The sequence below is a fragment of the Rutilus rutilus genome, assembly GCF_951802725.1.
Source record: "Rutilus rutilus genome assembly, chromosome: 20".
Lineage (NCBI taxonomy): Eukaryota > Metazoa > Chordata > Actinopteri > Cypriniformes > Leuciscidae > Rutilus > Rutilus rutilus.
This window is the reverse complement of record NC_140225.1, coordinates 2,386,708-2,409,333: the sequence shown is the minus strand read 5'-3', so window position 1 is coordinate 2,409,333 and position 22,626 is coordinate 2,386,708. Positions and strand designations below refer to the sequence as shown.

The window sequence follows — 22,626 nt, the reverse complement described above, 5'->3', positions numbered from 1 at the left end:
TGAAAAATTGATCAAAATTAAGGGACTTCATGATTAAAACAAGAACAAATATCTGCCAATGGGGTCAAAAAAATATGGAAGCTTGTTTCCGCCACAGAATAAAACATTTTAAAGGATAATTGCGACTTTTTCAGGATTGCCTGTTGTAAAGTCAGAATTGCGAGATATAAACTCACAATTGCAAGAAATAAACTCGCAATTCTGACTTTTTTTCTCGCAATTCTGACTTCATAACACGCAATTATGAGTTTACATCTCAATTCTGACATCTTTTCTCAGAATTGAGAGATATAAAATCCAATTTTCCTCAGAATTGCGAGTTTATATCTCACAATTTTAACTTTATAGCATGCAAATCTGACTTTATATCTCCCTTTAGCGTGTTATAAAGTCAGAATTGTGAGATATAAACATGCAATTCTAAGAAAAAAAAAGTATTCTGATCTCGCAAGTCAGAAATGCGGGATGTAAACTCACGATTGTGAGATAAAACGTCGTAATTCCCTTTTTTATTCTGTGGCGGAAACATTCTTCCATAGAAAAATGAACTTCATCAGCAGATATCTGTTGTCTCCTGTAAAGCTGCTTTAATATTGATTGACTCTGACACAAAGAACTCTAATCTCAATGCAATAATATTTCAGTGTCATGTATAAAACGCAAGGTTATTGTAAGGCTATCGGCTTTAGTTTCTGCAGCTCATGTGTGTTTACGTGTGAATCGAGTCATTATATCACGGTCTGAATGAGGTCTTGGTGTGACGGGGGTCTACAGGGTCACTGTCCGTCTGTCTGTCCGTCCACACTGGGCTCATTGTTAAACCTGCCAGCTCACCAGTTCGTGAACGGCGGTGGGAGTCGAGGAAGGGTTCAGCGCGGCCAACAGAGAACCAGTGACAAGCGACAGGCTCCATTTCTCATGCAAACTCTTTTGGCCATGTCTTCATATTTAATACTTTTCTCTACAGCCATGATATGACTTTAGACCATTGAAACTCTGATCCCAATGTCTTTTTCTGGTGTTTTATGTGTTATGATAACATCTGACATTATTTTAATTGGCAATATGCAATGCTTTTGAATTGCATGCAAAATTCCACAGTTTTTAACAAACTAAAAAACTTAACGTGATGCATGTCAGTCATGCATAAACGAAACAGGTATCATTTTTGTAATAATACAAATAAAGAGTTAAATATACTTTTAAGAATATCTCAATCAAAAGTACAAGTACAAAGTATGGGCCAAATATACTTATAAGTCAAGTATACTTAAGTGTAATTTTAAGTATATTTCTGAGTTAGTGTGTAAAAGGAGTACACTAACAGCACACTTGAAACACTTTTTTTGTAAGGGAGTAAGCGAGGTCTGTTTTGCGAAATCCCGTTATGTAAGTGTCCTGCTTACTTGGCACACTGCATCTGTTGTTGTCGGGGAAAAAATAACTCATGTTTGAGTGCATGATGCAATTAGTCCAGAGAATCTCAAAGTCCTCCAATCACAACATCACAGAAACCTGTAGAGAAACAAGAAATTACTCTTCTTTAATGCATATTCCTGCTCTTCTATCTTTAATCAAAATGCAAATGCAATAAAAGCATCAAATATATTCTGTTTCCCAGAAGAAAAATGAGTTGAACTCTGTTTCATGAGGAGTCAACTTTATATTTCTTTCATGTTGGAGGTTGTACGTTTTATAAAGCACCTACAAGGTCTTATTTCAGGCAGAAATCAGCTGGATATCTTCATTTGAACAGATATCTGTGGAGAAATGGCACTCAGGGATGTGAAACGACTGCCAAATAGGCAAGGCTTTTTCTCTGTTAGGTCTCTGGAGTGAAGCATTACTGAAGGTGAATGTGTTTGGCTCGACTAGCGTGGAGACAGTATTAATAGTGACAGGTGGAGGTGCTGGAGTCCTGCACCTCATTCCCCATCGTCTGGGGCTCGCACAATAACACACACAATGGCCTTTATCGCCTCGGCTTACAGGGGCTTCACGGCGTCCAGCCTATCAGACTAAAGCAGCTTCACCTCCACATCCATCACTCACTCGCTGCTCACAGGCCTTCGGGATTCGGGAGGATAAATAAACTACTAGCCCACGAGAAGCGGGACTGTGTCATGAATCTATATGGGTCGGGGGCCGTGAGAGGAATGAAACGGGCTGAAATGCAGAATAAAGGGGTGGATTCAGTGCAGGTCAACCCTGTTATTTTACAGCTTATGCTTATTTACAAACCTGATTTTGAGCCATCTCAAACATATCTGACACCATGCGCTTTAGTTTATCAGCAGTTTTAAAAAAACAGAAATTGGCTCGCTGTAAATGTGCATAATTATAGAAAGCTTTCTTGTTTGTGTTTAGATTCAAATTAGAATTATTAAATAAATCATGAAAAGTTGTTAATAAATAAATAAAACATTTACTGAAAAAATATGAAATGTTTTATTTGTTTACCTGCATGTAATGTGACATCAGTGAACATGCAAATGTGTTGTTAAATTAGTGAAATATTAACAATTATATATGCATATTATTATATTCACTTTTTTCCACTAATTAACTATTAACAAATCTCAGGGGGACTTAAAGTAAATATTTACAAAAGGAGTTCAGCTGATAAAAGTGTGAATGGATGAGAGATCACATATATATCTCAAGTTTTATTTTTGTTTTATTGTTATTGTTTTATTTATTTTCTGACATGACACTCTCTGTATTGGTATCAGCCCTTTAAAAACCAAAATCGGTCGACTACGAATGTGAAAAATTATAGGAAAGATAAAAAAATAAACATTTATTAAATGTATAATTAATTAAATCGTAAAAAAAATTAATAAAACACTTGAAATGTTGTATTTGTTTACCTGCATGTAAGTGAACATGCAAATGTGTTGTTAGATTATTGAAATATTAGCTTAAAATCTCAAGGGAACTTCAAGAAGTTTGGCTGACAAAAAATTGGGAATCGCTGTTCTAGTGTGAATCGACGGATATCACAATCTCATGTTTTATTTTACATTTATATGTCTGACATGACTCCATCGGCCATCAAAATAAAACTTGGTAAAGATTTTGGCACAACAAAATCATGGAAATTATTCAAAAAGGTTAAAGGTTAGTAAGCGATTTCTGAGAAACACTGTTGAGCACCAAAACGCTTGTAGCCAATCAGCAGTAAGGGGTGTGTCCACTCATGAGGGGGGAGGGGCCTGTGCTGCAGAGCGTGTTCATGGATTGGGGGCGGAGCGATATAGATAGGGCTGTGATCCTTTAGGGTAGGGGCGTGTTTGTTTTGGTGATTTCAAGTTTCTCAGAAATCGCTTACTGCACCTTTAAATGGCCCTGAAAAAGAGAGTCACACTTGTATTTTTCACAGTCAAAATGAGCGCGTCGGAAATGAATGTGAAGCGAGTTTCATCTAGTGGAAGCGTTCGGTACTGCGCCCAAATTAAATCGTACTGGAAGCTCATTTTTTGAGATATCAACCTCAAATTTGGAACACAACTTGTTTAGGTTTATGGCTTTGATTTTCCTGCATTTTTAGAGTAAAACGTGTTTTGGAAAATATATATTTCATTTAAAATTTAAAATAGCATTTTTGTGCGTTTTTCATAATTGAAACTTTGATAGCACTTTATTTTACAGTCCTGTTCCCCTTGTACATACAATACTTATTATAGTAATTACAATAACTAGGTTCTAACCCTGAACCTAACCTAATCTCAACCCATGTAGTTACCTTATATTACCAGTATTCTTAGGTAAGTAAACTGTAAGCACACATAAGTTCACATACAGTAAAATAAAGTGCAACCTCGACTTCTATTAATACATTTTTTTTCACTTCAGCAATAATCTGCCATGTGTCGTCTTTAAAAAGAGACCAAACTTCAGTCTGTGAAGCATTCAAGATTTACGACAGTTTAAGTGGGCAATTTCATTGCAAGTCTACATGCTCAAAAAGTGAATAAATGGATTATAATTAATGCATAAATATAATTTAGTACCTAAAAATGCAAAATATTAAATAAAAAACATTATCTAACTAAAATATAGTACATTCATTTAATAAATTATTTTTTTACCACTACGAGAGGAGGTTTAAAACGATATATTTGTACCTTATTTACCTGTAAAAGTTAATATAGTAGTACCTTTAAGGGTATATAACTAGTCTAAGTTACTAAACTGCACCTTTTAAGGGTAGATGAGGTACAAAGACGTCCTTTTAAGGGCTCTGCCCCAGTGACAAGCTGTTGTAATCCCTAAAGGTAAAAGTTTTGCATTTTGTGTTCAGAATCAAAAATGACATGCAGATGCATTACAGTATCTCAAAACAAAGATGAAAATATAGATTTTTGCAGTACCAGAGTTCAAAACAATGCTTTAACACAGACAAACTTTGACCCCAGACGATTCAGTGTGATTGTTGGAGAGAAACTGAGAGCAAGATCATGAGGGAATGTGTCCGGCGAGCAGAAATGAAAAGCCTGGATTCTTCAGCTCTGCAGATTTGGCTCACAGGAGCGGCAGCAGAAACAGAAACAGTAAAGGACTGGACTTGAGCGGCCGCCAGCGCAGCCAGCCAAACTATTCCTCATTTGGACCTGACCGGCTGATGACCCTCCTGTCGGAGAGATGGAGCTCTGGAAAAACAAAAGCACTGGCACGGGCCCGAGAGAACCACGAGACACAAAAACAACCATGAACAGATGATATTGTTCCAATCAAAAAAAGGAGGGTTTACACACTGCAAAACTGACCTTACTCGGTATTTTTGTCTTGTTTTCTAGTACATTCTTAATCAAGATTCATTTACTTTGACAAGCAAAATAACAAGCCTTTTCATATTCAATCTTGCTTCTGAAAAATGGATAAAAAATGAAGTGTTTATATGGAGTACAAGAAAAAATATCTGTCAGGAGAGTTAGAAAAAAACTTAATTAAATGGGGAAAATGGAGATTTTTTTCTTACCCACTGACATATTTTTTCTTGTTTTAAGCATAAACTTAATAAGACTTCATTTTTATACATTTTTCAGAAAACTATATAATATCTTAAGTAATGTTCCTTGCAAGTAAATGTATCTTGATTTAAGATTTTTTATATATTTGTAGGAGGGTTATTATGTTTAACTAAAACCATTAAAAATTATTTAAGTGTAATTGTTTTTAAACTTAAAAAAAAAAAAATTCTCACTTTAATTTAGTTTAACTTGATGTACTATAATAACTAAAATTGATGCTAACTGAAACATAAAAATACAGACATATATATAAAAATAGACATTTAAAAAAAGAACTAAAATTACAAAAACACAACAAAATTTCTAAAACTTTAACTAAAATTAAATTGAAAACAGAAAATGTAAAAATAACTAATTCAAAATATATAATATATTAACATATTAATAATAATATTATATAAATATAAAAAATATATAATAGTACACTGTAAAAAAAAAAACTTGCTACCTTAAAAGACTTTAACCCTTTAGAAAACTAAAATATTTAGATTTTTTGACTGTACAATTCTAAAACAATGTGCTATCTTCATGTGCAAGGTTTCATCTTTTTCAGAAAAAGATTAGTTTTCAACAAATTACAGTTATTGACCATTATTGTGTTTGGTGAGTTTGTAAATAGAATTTAAATAGACAAAATTTTTTTTACTGATTTTTATTTAGAAAAAAAACAAACAGAAAAAATCATGAACGAAAGAAAATAACACTTTAAAGTTGAAAAATGAACTATAATACATATTTACAAGTCTTTTTTGTGACATTGGGTTGCACAGTTTTCATTTAGTTTTAGTTTTCATTCATTTTCAAAATCAGTCGAAACATTAAAAAAAGTAGTTTAAAATGGCTTAACTTATTTTAATGAATTGAAGTAATGTAAAATCATATGTTGTCATGACTTATGGATCATTTACAGTGTATATTAATTTATGTATTTGTAAAAGAATTTGCTATGTAAAGTATAAAACGCCTTCAGACTCCTTTTCCTTACTTTTCCATCACATCTCCACATGTGAGATTCTCTGAGCTCCGGCCAAACCGATGAGAATGTGTTTTGAGAAGCTCAGAGAGGGCAGGACTTGTGTGTGTGTGTGTGTGTGTGTGTGTTTGAGGCTGTGATGCTGTTGTTGATCCCACCAAAACACACAAAATTCAACAGGCAGGGTCCAGATATCACGTGTCAGTGTGATGTTTGTTACCGAGGCCCAGTTTGGCTGCCGAATGACTGAGAGGAGAAGCTCTCGTGTGTTTTACTCTCCACACATCCGCCAGCTTTGCAAAGGCCTGCCCCCAATTATCCTCCCACAAAGCTGCTAAAAAACAGCAGAAATCTCTGAGCGTTTGAAGTGTTTGACAGAGAGCAGGACGGCTTTGAATAGAGAGGCCTGTGTGAACCCGCCCGCCCCGTTCAGCGTTTGGAAACGAGGCTCGGGGAAGAAATGCCACTGGATTGGAAGCAGCTGTTGAGTTTGAGAAACATGGTTTTAAACGGGGCCGTATGTGCCAAAACGTCTAGAAATGTATATCTGATATGCTTCACCACAACTGACAGGCCTCGTTGAACTACTCTGACTGTTAATGTGAAATGAACACTTGTGGAATGTTGATTAAATATGTTCAATTAATTATTGTGTGTATAGTTAACCAACCATACACTAGTTATTTAAAAAATATAGTAAAAAAAAATCTATAATTCAGCAATTAAAAAATGTCACTTTTGATCAATTTAATTGCTGAATTATAGATTTTTTTAATATATTTTTTAAATATGTTCCATTTTTTTAAATCTTTTTTTCAAATATGTTCCATAAATTATTGTGTGTATAGTTAACCAACCATACACTAGTTATTTAAAAAAAATATATTAAAAAATATATATAATTCAGCAATTAAATTGATCAAAAGTGACATTATAAATGTCACTTTTGATCAATTTAATTGCTGAATTATAGATTTTTTTTCTATTTTAAATAAATAGAAAGATTTCTATAAAAAAAAATGCTGTTTGAACTTTCTATTAATCAAAGAACCCTGAAAAATAAAATGCATCACAGTTTCCACACAAATATGAAGCAGCACAACTGTTTTCAACATTGATAATAATCATAAATGTTTCTTGATCATCAAATCATCATATTTCTGAAGGATCATGTGACACTGAAGACTGGAGTAATGATGCTGAAAATTCAGCTTTGATCACAGGAATAAATTACACTTTACTGTATATTCACATAGAAAACAGATATTTTAAATTGAAATAATATTTCAAAATTTTGTGTGTGTATTTTAATCAAATAAATGCAGCATTGGTGAGCAGAAAAGACTTCTTTCAAAAACTCTGAGACTGAGCACAGAAATAGTAAAACTATAATACTGAAACTATCAAACACTGAATAAAGGAACTAAAACTAGTCGCAAAGAGCAAAAACTACCAAAAAAACTAAAGTGAAAGGACAAACTGAAAAGAATTAATTGAGAAATGCATTATATAACAGAAGTAAAATGCTGTCTTATGTTGTCTGCTCTTTGTTACATTCACAAGAAACCCCAAATTTTAGATGTTTGCTTCACATTAATCAAACTTGAAACAACTTTGAGTTTGGGATTTATATCACATGCATTGCTTTGCACAAGTCGGTTCCTTCGCTTCTGAAATCGGCATGTTTTTGTTGTGAGTCACATATTGCAATCAGCCATTGTTTGATCAACGCTGCACGCTTCATCATACTAACCCAGGCCCTTCTGTAAACACATGTGAGAGCTTCACAAATCTGGGAACATTCGGGAACTTTCCGAGGGTTTTGCTCATGCACCCGTCAGAGAGTTTGTGTCCTGTCAAGCCTCGAGTTCTTGAGCTAAAAGAGGCTTTAAATGCGAGAGGAATGTTGCAGCATTGTGGGAACGCTCGTTCAAAGGCTTCGGAAAACTCTGGGCTTCTCGGCCGTTGGCTGCGAGTCCTGTCAATCACAGATAATAAGAAGCATTGTTCGGTATGCTGTGGCACACATGTCTCTCTCTTTGATGAAATCTCTTCCCATCTGACAGGTGTGCGTGTTTCAGGAGACACATCTCGGATGAAGGAATATTGGAATCGCCAGCAAAGGAAAGAAAAGAAAAGCTTTAAATGGTCTATTTTAGAAAACAACACAAATGCACTGCAGAATATGGTGAATATGCTATGTTTATTTTTGGAAATTGTAGAATATTTTGTTCTCTCTTATTACTCGGCTGAAATTATTATTGTTAACTGTAAACTGTAAAATATTGTTTTTCTAATTTAATTAAAGCTTAACTTAAACTAAGTTGCAAGTTGAAGTATCAAAATTATTAAAACTAAAACTGAAATAGAAATAAAATAAAGCTTAATATAAAACAATTTACAAACATTAAAAGGACCCCATAGAAACATGTTAAAAATCACTCTGAGTATGTTAGTAATGCCCTGGCAGCCACCTAGAACACTCTAGCAACCCCATAGCAACGTGCTAAAAACAATTCAGAATAGTAATGGCCTACAACCCACCAAGAACACCCTATAGCAACTACATAGCAATGTGCTAAAAACAACTTGGAATATGTTAGAAATGACCTGGCAACAACCCAGAACCCCCTAGCAACACCATAAGAACATGCTGAAAACAACTCAGATTAAAAATGCCCTGACAACAACCTAGAACACCCTAGCAACCCCATAGCAACATGCTAAAAACTACTCAGGAATAGTAATCTCCTAGCAACAACCTAGAAGACCCTAGCAACCCTATAGCAATGTGCTAAAAACAACTCAGAATAGTAATGCCCTAGCAACAACCCAGAACACACTAGCAACCCCATAGTAACATGCTAAAGACAACTTGGAATACATTAGAAATGCCTTAGCAACCACCTAGAACACCCTAGCAACCCCATAGCAATGTGCTAAAAACAACTCAGGAATAGTAATCTCCTAGCAACAACCAAGAAGACCATAGTACCCCATAGCAACGTGCTAAAAATATCTCGTAATAGCAATGCCTTGGCAACCCCTTATAACACCTTAGCAACTCCATAGCAATGTGCTAAAACCGGCTCAGAATTGTAATGCCCTAGCAACAACCTAGAACACACTAGCAACCCCATAGCAACGTGCTAAAAACAACTCAGAATAGTAAAACCTTGGAAACCACTTATGACATCCTAGCAACCCCATAACAATGTGCTAAAATAACTCAGAATAGTAATGCCTTGGAAACCACTTATGACACCCTAGCAACCCCATTGCAATGTGCTAAAAACAACTCAGAATAGTAATGCCCTAACAACAACCCAGATCACACAACTCAGGACATACTAGCAACCCCACAACAACCTGCTAAAAACAACTCAGAATAGTAATGCCCTAGCAACAACCCAGATCACACAACTCAGGACATACTAGCAACCCCACAACAACCTGCTAAAAACAACTCAGAATAGTAATGCCCTAGCAACAACCCAGATCACACAACTCAGGACATACTAGCAACCCCACAACAACCTGCTAAAAACAACTCAGAATAGTAATGCCCTAACAACAACCCAGATCACACAACTCAGGACATACTAGCAACCCCACAACAACCTGCTAAAAACAACTCAGAATAGTAATGCCCTAGCAACAACCCAGATCACACAACTCAGGACATACTAGCAACCCCACAACAACCTGCTAAAAACAACTCAGAATAGTAATGCCCTAGCAACAACCCAGATCACACAACTCAGGACATACTAGCAACCCCACAACAACCTGCTAAAACCAACTCAGAATAGTAATGCCTTGGCAACCACTTATAACACCCTAGCAACCCCATAGCAACGTGCTAAAACCAACTCAGAATAGTAATGCCCTGGCAACCACTTATAACACCCTAACAACCCCATAGAAACATGCTAAACACAACTCAGAATACATTAGTAATGCCTTGAATATGCAACATTTGCATAAACAAACATCACAGCAGCGAAGCAACTTTTGAAATATAGCGATTCCATCTGGTGTCGCTGGTGACTCATAAATGACAGGCTTCACCTTTCACATGAAAACAACAAGCCACTCAGCTGAACCCTCCTGATATATGTATGAGTGTGATCCTGAGTGACGGTCACCTTCACAGCAGCAGGACACCGGAGGAGATGTGTGTGTGTGTGTGTGTGTGTGTGTGTGCAGATGAACAAGTGTTTTCAACCAGTTCAATACCCTGCATTCGGAATCTGCTGTGTTTGGGATATAATTAGTATGCATTATTTCTCATACTTCAAAGCTCAGGTGTGTTTATAAGCCCCTCTGAATAATGGAAACCTGCTTGCAGGAACAATAGAGATGGAAAAAACAATTGCTAGGCTTTTTTTTTTTATATACAAAGCATGTGCTATCTGAATGAATTTAGCAGGAATCACGTATATGGAAGAGGAACAGCTGCCAAACTCAGTCTCGTGTTGTTGTAAACCTTCCTTCTGCACTGAAACACAAAAGAACAGGTTTTAAACGATCTCCAATCTGCTGTTTACCATATAATGAGTGGATGTTTACCACGCTCATATAAAGTCGCTTTTTTAACTTCTGAAATCTTATGTCTGGCAGTTTCTCTATGGGAAAACATCACAATTTTCTTCATACATTGCACTTATATTTAATATATTATATCTCTTGTCGTTCAAGTCTGGGCTCAGCTGTAATTCAAAAGTCTTGATGGCTTGTTTGTAAATTGTAAAAGTTGAGCTGTGCTGTTTGTGGTGAGAACCGTGATGAAACAGTCCTTTAACACAGAAGTGTATAAAGTCTTTTCATCACTCTAGATGACAGAAATCATCCAGCCCTTTTTTCTTGGAAAGCTGAGAACGACACACACCCTCCATTAAACCTCCCATAAACCTGCTCTACCACTTCATCACTTCATCATAACAATTAGGTGAAAGCTGTGAGTCATGACATGTGTTCATACGTCACACACACACACACACACACACACACACACACACAAACACACACGCACACACACACACATAAACAAGAGCCCTGGCTGTTCTTCAGGTTGGACAGGCAGATCCTTTTGTTCCCGGTCAAACATGCCCCTGCATGACGACTGCACCCCGGCAACTGTAGCCAACGGCGACACTAAACATGTGACACGCACAAAACTAGTTTTCAGCAAATATCTTCTGCTTGGGAAATCTCTGAGTGCCAGAGAGGAAAGCATGACAAAGATCACTATGCTAAAGGAGTACATACTATTTCTGAGAAGTGAAAGTAATGTTTATTAGCTATTTTTTGTACCACAACGGTACATTTAAAACAAAGAAAATCATATATAAATATAAATTATAGAGAACTATAAAATGTATATATAGCCTATATATAGGCCTATATACAGGTGGAACTCGAAAAATTTGAATATCGTGCAGAAGTTAGAATTGTGATGATTATGGCTTACAGCTTATGAAAACCCCAAATTCTAAATCTCAGAAAATTAGAATATTACATGAAATCAGTAAAAAAAAGGATTTTAAATACAGAAATGTCGGCCCTCTGAAAAGTATAATCATGCATATGTATATAGTTTCACCTTTTAATTTGAATTACTGAAATACATGAACTTTTGCACAATATTCTAATTTTTCGAGTTTCACCTGCATATATATATATATATATATATATATAATGTAGATTTTTTTGTTGTCTCTGTTTTTTAATGCAATATTTAATTTTACATTCTTTTTTTAATATTGAAAATTAAATATATTAAATATAAAACATATAAAATTATGATTTATTATTATTTATTTGATTTTTCTGTATAACAACTGTAAAATATAAAGAATATATTTTTTGATTTCGAATATAAGTATTGTACAGTGTACTGTATTGTATTATTTTTTATATTTAATGTAATATTTTATTATTACAATAACTGAACAATATTTGTAAAAAATGACTATATTTTTATACATTAAAAAAAATAATTTAACATTTAAAAATTAAATATATTAAATATAAAAATGATAAAATACAAAACAGCATAACTGTACAATTCAAAAATAATAATAATAAAAAAATCAGAACTTACATATTTAATTTGGATTCTTTTTTATTAGCTTTTTCTATATAAAAACTATACAACATTTATAAAATATAAATATAAAAATACATATGGGCATTATATCAGCCATCAGTATCAGCTTTGTCATGCAGCTGTGTGGACAAAAAAAGCATGTGTTTAAGGAAGTGTATAAAGTTCAAGAGGACAGAGGCACTTTTACATTAAATTACAACAGTGTAGGTTATAAAAATACATGTGTGTGACTTACAGAAATCCAATTCATTAAATGCAGACTGCGTTACATATTTTGTAGGTGCACTAAAAACCCGTCCACCATTCCTGATGCAATCATGACAGTGCATCATCATTCATTTCCCTGTAAGCGTGTCACACACACACACACACACACACACACACACCATTCCCCTTCCTGCATCGCTCAAGCATTGGTGATGTGATGGAAACCCAATTCCGAGTCTTTTAAATGCGGAAAGACTGGCACATTCCCACCCGGAGCGAATGACATCATTGTTCTGCTGATCTCTGAACACACTCTGTTGTGTTTCCTAGGCGATCTGTTCAGATGAGCAGACTCAACACATACACACACACACACACGTCACTCGGATGAGTAACAGTACTGCATACACAGAGACACGATGATGCAATTCGTCAGCAGAGAGAGAGAGAGAGAGAGAGATCTGGACATGGAAGATACATGTGATATATAATATATATATATATAATATAATACAGTATATAACAGAGGCATTGAAACACAGAGGAGATTTGATGATACTTTGCAACATTTGCTTATCTAAACTCATGAACAACAATTGAGTGATTATGCAATATTGTGCAAACAGTCAGAGCTAAAGGTCGTCGTCATACACAATACACAGCAGACTTAGAGACTTTATTCACAATACGGCACGAAAATTAATACCAGTAACAAAAGTATGATTTTTCAATATAATTATTTGTATTCTCACTTTATAATGGTTAAATCTTCCTCCATCCGTCTAACTATCCATCCATCCATCTTTATTGTATAGTTATAATGAACTGTGCTTTATTTCACAAGATGTAAAATAAGTCTCTGACGTCCCCAGAGTGTGTGTGTGAAGTTTTAGCTCAAAACACCCCACAGATATTTTTATATAGCATGTTAAAGTTGTCACTTTTTGAGGGTGAGCAAAAACGCACCGTTTTGTGTCTGTCCCTTTAAATGCAAATGAGCTGCTGATCCCGACACAGGGGGCGGAGCTACAACAGTTTGTATGCACTGAAAATGTCAATGTTTATGTTCAAACCGGAGTCAGAAAGATGGAGAGACTCTAGAAGAAGTGACAACATGTAGAAGCAACAGGACGTTTCTGAATGGATAGTTGGTGAATTTATGTAGTTTATGTGTAGTATCTTCTAGTCATTGATTAGCATATTCTGTCTTGATAATCTATAAATCGTGTTCGGGGGGCGGGGTTTATGTAAATTTTAGGGTTGGTGATGTCACTAACCCGGGAGGAATGTGGTGTAGTCTCTACCAGCCGTTTGTTGTAGTCCTTAAAAAGCGATTTCTTTAAAAGCAAATATCTCCCTTTGCTTTGAACTTTGAGCGTCATAACTTTGCAGATGTTGTTTATGCTCAAACAGCAACATTACACACTAACTAAAGTTAAAAAAGTCAAATCATAATCAACCACCATTTTAACAAAAGTATGATATTTTCATTATAATCATCTATATTCTCACTTTATGAGGGCTAAATCTTCAATGATACGAACATCTGATTCAAAGCATAATTAAAGGCTTCTAAATGATTATTTGACACACACCATGTTGAGATCTCTGGGATCTGAAACATAAAACATGAGCATTAATATATAATTCACCAAATCTCAATGCTCTCCTCAACAGCTCTATCTGAAGGACGTTGAGCGTCTGGTCGAGTGAGACACGTTTGCACTGATGTTCCAGGAGGATATAAAGCGATGCTTTTCGCTGTGGAACGGTTGCCATGGTAACTGAGCATCTGGCCGCCGCTGACCTCGTGTGTGTGTGTGTGTGTGTGTGTGTGTGTAGAAGCTTCAGTGATGCTGTTCCTGCTGTAGGAAAACACAACGGCACAAACACAAGAGGTTCTGAGTCGGCCTTCACACTGAGAGACTCCAGATTTAGGTCAGAATGTGAGATTTATGTGTTTGAATTCATTCATTTGGGTTACAGTTTTAACATGCATGTTTATTTCTCAGTCATACATCTATCGTTCTATCATTCTATCCATCCATCCATCGCTCTATCATCCATCAATCCATCCATCGTTCTAGCATCCATCCATCCATTGTTCTATCTATCATCCATCCATCCATCTTTACATCTATCGTTCTATCATCCATCCATCCATCGTTCTATCATTCTATCCATCCATCCATCGCTCTATCATCCATCCATCCATCCATCGTTCTAGCATCCATCCATCCATTGTTCTATCTATCATCCATCCATCCATCTTTACATCTATCGTTCTATCATCCATCCATCCATCCATCGTTCTCTATCATCCATCCATCCATCTATCATTCTATCCATCCATCCATCCATCCATCCATCCATCCATCTATCTATCATTCTATCCATCCATCCATCCATCCATCGTTCTATCTATCATTCTAACCATCTATCATTCTATCCATCCATCCATCATTCAATCTATCATTCTATCCATCCATCTATCATTCTATCCATCCATCATTCTATCTATCATTCTATCTATCTATCCATCCATCCATCATTCTATCTATCATTCTATCTATCCATCCATCCATCCATCCATCTATCTATCATTCTATCCATCCATCCATCCATCGTTCTATCTATCATTCTAACCATCTATCATTCTATCCATCCATCCATCATTCAATCTATCATTCTATCCATCCATCTATCATTCTATCCATCCATCATTCTATCTATCCATCCATCCATCCATCATTCTATCTATCATTCTAACCATCCATCATTCTATCTATCCATCCTTCCATCTATCATTCCATCCATCTATCATTCTATCCATCCATCCATCTATCTATTGTAAATCTTTTTTGCACAGTACTTCCATATTTTGAATGACAAAGACTTTTCCATTTACGAAATATAACATGATTATAAAGGAGAAATTGGTCAAAAAAATCAAAGGCAGCCTTGATCTTGGCTTGTGATTAAACATTTTACATAGACGTCAATTAACAACCAAAGGGAATTATAATACAGACGTGGCACTAATCAGTAATTCTTCACATTTATTAACTTGCGTTACAAAGTTTACTTGTGCAACTGTGATGTGAATGTGAGGCGGTGAAGATGCCAATTTTCTACTAATCAGTTTGTACTTTAGTCAGTCGAGACGTCATTCTCCATTCATTAAGATGTAAGTCGTTCAGTCGTCGTGAAGCGGACAGTGCCCTTTTACAACAAATTTAATTTCATCTCGGTCTCAAACATCCCTTTTGGAGACTGGTTCAGATGTTCAGTAATGCTGCTGAATGTCTTTATTTTAGTTAATAAATAACATACTGACATTATCATGGTGCTTATTATATATTCCTGATATATCCTTTTGCAGTCTATTCTGGACAAGAACGGCCCAGGAAAACACTGACCAACATGATAATCCACTAAATCACAGTCTGGTTTGTTGTTTACATGCCGTCGGGGGAAACTGATCTGAAACAGATGATATCACAACAAAACTGTTTATTTCAGTCAGTTTTTGCCCTTTTTTGGGTGCATTATGTTTAAATGAACAGAGGTAACAAACAGATATTCTATTATATATACTGTATATTAGTGCTGTCAAACTGATTAATCGCATCTAACATACAAGTTTGTATTTGTATATGGACTATATACACACACACAACATGTTATTCACTTTGACTCACACTGTGTAAAACACATCGAGTTTGAAAGGCTGTTTTTCAAGTGTCTAATCCTCAAGGCTGCTTGTCCATCCTCTGCTGATTGTTGCTATGGTGACGACACGAGTGATGCGGCTCCACAACACACAACAGCATGAAAGTGAATACAGCGACCGCACAACTGTGTGTGTGTGTGTGTGTGTGTGTGTGTGTGTGTGTGTGTGTGTGTGTGTGTGTGTGTGTGTGTGTGTGTGTGTGTGACAGTGTGTCTGTGTGTGAATGTGTATGTGAGTGTGAATGTGTGTGAGTGTGAGTGTGAGTGTGTGTGTGTGTGTGTGAGTGAGAGTGTGAGTGTGTGTTTAAGAGAATGTGTGTATCTGTGTGTGAGACATAGTGTGTGTGTGTTTGAGAAAGAGAGTGTGTTTGTGTATGTGGTGTGTGTTCGAGTGTGTGTGTGTGTGTGTGTGTGTGTGTGTGTGTGTGTGTGTGTGTGTGTGTGTGTGTATGTGTGTGTGTGTGTGTGTGTGTGAGTGTGTATGTGTGTGTGTGTGTGTGTGTGAGTGTGTGAGAGAGAGAGAGAGAGAGAGAGAGAGAGAGAGAGAGAGAGAGAGAGAGAGAGAGAGTTCAATAAACGCAATATTAAACACAAATATGTTTAATAAGAGAGTGTCCATTCTTAATAATAGTGAGTTTATTAGTTAAAGTCTTGCTGCCCAACACCCAAGAGTTCTTGATAACAGACTTGGGTGTTTTCTTGTATATCTTGTCACAAAAACTAATTAAAAATCAATATCTCTAACCCAATAATAATAGGGTTGGGCGATATGACCAAAATCTTATTTCACAATGCAAGTAATTTTGTTTCATATATATTTTCGTATATAATAATAAATAGTATACTTGGACAAAAATGTATAGCAATAATTCACGCAAAAATGTAAATTCTACATATTCTAAAAATAAAGCTATTCTTTAAAGCAATAGTGCACCAAATATAAATATTTTTGAGGGTGGCCTATCCCTTTAAGATAAATGTGAGGTGTAAAGCAGGATAAAAAGATCCCTAATTCATCAGTTTTGATGAGGTAAGCACAATAACAGCACGGCTTTGATGTGCATCTTGAATCCGTAATGAAGCCTCTCGTATCAAGGTAATTCGGCTAATTCTCTAATCAGCCTCGCTGTGGAAAACCCTGCCTCTTTGAAATGGAAAACAGAAGCGTGTTCTTTGAGGGTGAATGAGTGAACTGGAGTGCTTACACCATCATAAACATCACTCTACCCCGGTAAAGAGATCAACGGCCCATTGTGAGAAAGACTCTGTCCTCTGATTATGGGTTGGCAGCTGAAGGACAAGTTGAAAGACTGTAAGATGATGATAAATGATAAATAGTTACGGGTTTCTTTGTTCTGTGTTCCAGGTTGCTTTCATCCTTCAACTAATGTGAATTTTTTAAACGACCACCATGTATATTTGTATATATATTTATATACTTTTACATAGAGCATACCGAAACAAAAACTGAAACCGAAAATGTTTTTTAAAAATTATTATTACATTTTTTTTAAATGATTTTTTTTAAATATTAGACTTTTTAATGAAATTAAATAACACTGTAGATTAGATACAGATTAATCTTCGTTAAAGCTGTGTTTTGTTGTTTGATTAACGTTAATGACAGACGGCAGCAGGGATTTATAGGCTACTGTCACTTTAAGAGCGAATGCACAGATCCAATATAATGATACGCATCCGGTTTCTCTCTCAACTCTTTACGTTCACTTAACAGACTAACAGTGCTACTGGAAAAATTGTGTACAAAATGATGTACAGTTTTATTGGCACCCCTGGTAAATATGATCAAAAATGGCTGTAAAAATATGAATTCTTTTGATCTTTCATTCAAAAAATTCACAAAACTCCAAGCTTTCAGTGCAGTAAAAAAATTGAAAGTGGGGGAATCACATTATGAAATAAATGTTTTTCTCCAAAACACGTTGACCACAATTATTGGCACCCCTAGAATTTTTTATATTTTCAGAAGTATATTTTCATGAATATTTAACATTTTTATCACACCAGGGTGACTAAACATGAAATTGTCTAGCTATGACTTCTTGTTTGAGTAAAAAAAAACTTTGGTTTTACCACAATGAGTAAAACCAAAGAATATAGTTCTGATGTGCATCAAAAGATTATTGAGCTTCACAAAATAGAAAGTGGCTGTAAGAAAATAGATAAAGCATTGAAAATCCCCATTTTGACCATCAGGGCAAAAATTAGGAACTTCCAATCAACTAAAGATGTTATGAATCTGCCAGGAAGAGGACGTGTGTCTATATTGTCTTAATGCATGATAAGGAGGGAAGTTTGAGTGGCCAAAGACTCTCTAAGGATCCCAGATGGAGAATTGCAGAGATTACTTGAGTCTTGGGGTCAGAAAGCCTTAAAAAAAAAAAAAAAAAAAACTCTACATCCCCACATGTTGTTTGGGAAGGTTTCAAGAAAACAAAAAGAGTGTCCTCCTCACTCCTCCAAAAACAAACTCCAGCATATTCAGTGGTCAGACACAACTGGGACTTCAACTGGGATGAGGTTCTGTGGTCAGATGAAACTAAAAAAAGGGCTTTTTGGCAGCAAACCCAGCAGATGTGTTTGGTGCAAACAGGGATAAAAAGCACCCCATGTCTACGGTTAAATATACTGCTGGATCTTTAATGTTGTGGGCCTATTTTTTTTGCTGGAGGTCCTGGACATCTTGTTCAGATACATGGTATCATGGATTGTAGCAAATATCAACAGATAAAACATCTAAACAGATTCTGTATGGAGGAATGGAGGATCTGGAGAGATTCTGTATGAATGAAGGATCTGGAGAGATTCTGTGTGGAGGAATGGAGGATCTGGAGAGATTCTGTATGAATGAAGGGTCTGGAGAGATTCTGTATGGAGGAATGAAGGATCTGGAGAGATTCTGTATGGAGGAATGGAGGATCTGGAGAGATTCTGTATGGAGGAATGGAGGATATGGAGAGATTCTGTATGAATGAAGGGTCTGGAGAGATTCTGTATGGAGGAATGAAGGATCTGCAGAGATTCTGTATGGAGGAATGAAGGATCTGGAGAGATTCTGTATGAATGAAGGATCTGGAGAGATTCTGTATGGAGGAATGGAGGATCTGGAGAGATTCTGTATGAATGAAGGATCTGGAGAGATTCTGTATGGAGGAATGGAGGATCTGGAGAGATTCTGTATGAATGAAGGGTCTGGAGAGATTCTGTATGAATGAAGGATCTGGAGAGATTCTGTATGGAGGGATGGAGGATCTGGAGAGATTCTGTATGGAGGAATGGAGGATCTGGAGAGATTCTGTATGGAGGAATGGAGGATCTGGAGAGATTCTGTATGAATGAAGGATCTGGAGAGATTCTGTATGGAGGAATGGAGGATCTGGAGAGATTCTGTATGAATGAAGGATCTGGAGAGATTCTGTATGGAGGAATGGAGGATCTGGAGAGATTCTGTATGAATGAAGGGTCTGGAGAGATTCTGTATGGAGGAATGAAGGATCTGGAGAGATTCTGTATGGAGGAATGGAGGATCTGGAGAGATTCTGTATGGAGGAATGGAGGATCTGGAGAGATTCTGTATGAATGAAGGATCTGGAGAGATTCTGTATGGAGGAATGAAGGATCTGGAGAGATTCTGTATGAATGAAGGATCTGGAGAGATTCTGTGTGGAGGAATGGAGGATCTGGAGAGATTCTCTATGAATGAAGGATCTGGAGAGATTCTGTGTGGAGGAATGGAGGATCTGGAGAGATTCTGTATGGAGGAATGGAGGATCTGGAGAGATTCTGTATGAATGAAGGATCTGGAGAGATTCTGTGTGGAGGAATGAAGGATCTGGAGAGATTCTGTGTGGAGGAATGGAGGATCTGGAGAGATTCTGTGTGGAGGAATGGAGGATCTGGAGAGATTCTGTATGTATGAATGAAGGATCTGGAGAGATTCTGTGTGGAGGAATGAAGGATCTGGAGAGATTCTGTATGGAGGAATGGAGGATCTGGAGAGATTCTGTATGGAGGAATGGAGGATATGGAGAGATTCTGTATGAATGGAGGATCTGGAGAGATTCTGTGTGGAGGAATGGAGGATCTGGAGAGATTCTGTATGGAGGAATGGAGGATCTGGAGAGATTCTGTATGGAGGAATGAAGGATCTGGAGAGATTCTGTGTGGAGGAATGAAGGGTCTGGAGAGATTCTGTATGAATGGAGGATCTGGAGAGATTCTGTGTGGAGGAATGGAGGATCTGGAGAGATTCTGTATGGAGGAATGGAGGATCTGGAGAGATTCTGTATGGAGGAATGAAGGATCTGGAGAGATTCTGTGTGGAGGAATGGAGGATCTGGAGAGATTCTGTATGGAGGAATGGAGGGTCTGGAGAGATTCTGTATGGAGGAATGAAGGATCTGGAGAGATTCTGTATGGAGGAATGGAGGATCTGGAGAGATTCTGTATGGAGGAATGGAGGATATGGAGAGATTCTGTATGAATGAAGGGTCTGGAGAGATTCTATATGGAGGAATGAAGGATCTGGAGAGATTCTGTATGGAGGAATGGAGGATCTGGAGAGATTCTGTATGAATGAAGGATCTGGAGAGATTCTGTATGAATGAAGGATCTGGAGAGATTCTGTATGGAGGAATGGAGGATCTGGAGAGATTCTGTATGAATGAAGGGTCTGGAGAGATTCTGTATGGAGGAATGAAGGGTCTGGAGAGATTCTGTGTGGAGGAATGGAGGATCTGGAGAGATTCTGTATGAATGAAGGGTCTGGAGAGATTCTGTATGGAGGAATGGAGGATCTGGAGAGATTCTGTATGGAGGAATGAAGGGTCTGGAGAGATTCTGTATGGAGGAATGGAGGATCTGGAGAGATTCTGTATGAATGAAGGGTCTGGAGAGATTCTGTATGGAGGAATGGAGGATCTGGAGAGATTCTGTATGGAGGAATGAAGGATCTGGAGAGATTCTGTATGGAGGAATGGAGGATCTGGAGAGATTCTGTATGGAGGAATGGAGGATCTGGAGAGATTCTGTATGGAGGAATGATCTCTGATCTCTGGTCAGGTGTTCTCCAAACTCATCCGGCATTATAGGAGAAAACAGAGCTGTTATCTTGGGAAAAGGAGGTTGCAAAAAGGCAATAATTAATAAAAGGGTGCCAATAATTATGGCACACGTGTTTTGGAGAAAACATTTATTTTGGAAAAATCTCAGAGTAAAACTGGGAGTTGTGAAAAATATGATATACGATAGGCATATATGATAGGCATTTTTTTGCCAGATGAGAAATTGATCTATGTATAATCTTTGTACTTTTTTTTTAATCTTAATTAATTTTATAACTGTATCATATATCTCTTTTAATTTCTTATTTTGTGATTATTTTAATTCCTTTCTGTAAAGCACTTTTAATTAGTGTATGAAATGTGCTATATAAATACACTTGCCTTGCCTATTTCATAATATGATTTCCCCCCCACTTTTAATTCATTTACTTCAATAAAAGGTTGGAGTTTTGCAAAAAAAATATTAACGAAAGATCAAAAGGATAAACAATGCAGATTTAGTTTTACAGCCATCTTTGATCATATTTACCAGGGGTGCCAATCATTCTGACCACAACTGCATATACAGAACATGCTGTCGTTATTATCACATCCATACTGACTATCAGCCAATAACCTTTTAACCCTTACAACTCATGTTGACTCGAATCGGCTCTGTGTGCTGAGAGAGAACATTAGCAGGAGAAACATGTAATCGTCATCGCTGGCTCCGTCCCTGGTGTATATAACAACAACAACAACAACAACAACAACAGCGACGTGTGTGTGAGAGACTCCCGCTGCGAGACGCCTTCTGTCTGCAACACTGAGTGTGAAGAGTCTGGATGAGCGAAACCATACAGAGCCGAAGAGAGAAAAACGCAAACTCCATATGAACCCAGGCAAAAACTCCTGAAACGGGAACAGAAATATCCGAGGGTGGAGATTCAGATGGATAGAGACAAAACACAAAAATTGAATTATTATTTGCATCATATGCAAAACAGAAGCTTTACTCTCACTGGACGGCGCTTAATTTATGTATTCAAAATAGTGTTGTCATCATTATTACCTAAAATTAACACTAAAACTATTTAAATTGTTTACAGTGATTGAAATAAAGCTTAAATAAAATAATTTATAAAATGTAAGATTAAAACTTTAACAAATAAAATAAGCTAATGTTGGAGTACTAAAATTACTCAAATAAAAATAAATGAAAGCTACAGATTTTTTTTTTAAACTAATAAAATTGACAAAAGCACATAATTACTAAAACCTTTAAAAATATAAATTTAAAAGCTAATTCAAAATATTCATAAGTATTAAAATAGTATATAAATAATTCTAAAATATCACTGCTGCAAATATGTTTACTGAATTTTGACTGTTATTTTAGTATCACTGAAATACTATTATAGTCACTAATAATTTAGTTTTAATTTTAGTTAATTTTGTTATGTAATTATTTATTAGCTTTTTGTTTTTTTTAAATATGTCTATATA

At 36.3% G+C, this 22,626-nt stretch overlaps 1 long non-coding RNA gene across 1 annotated transcript in view; it reads right to left on the bottom strand.

The window, feature by feature from the left end:
• Positions 1-7,436: 7,436 nt before the first annotated feature.
• The window catches only part of LOC311279658, a 58,847-nt gene continuing 43,657 nt past the window's right edge, over positions 7,437-22,626 (bottom strand). Inside the window, exon 6 of the long non-coding RNA XR_014625574.1 lies at positions 7,437-8,096. This is a non-coding gene — a long non-coding RNA (uncharacterized lncRNA). The remainder of the gene's footprint in view (positions 8,097-22,626) is intronic.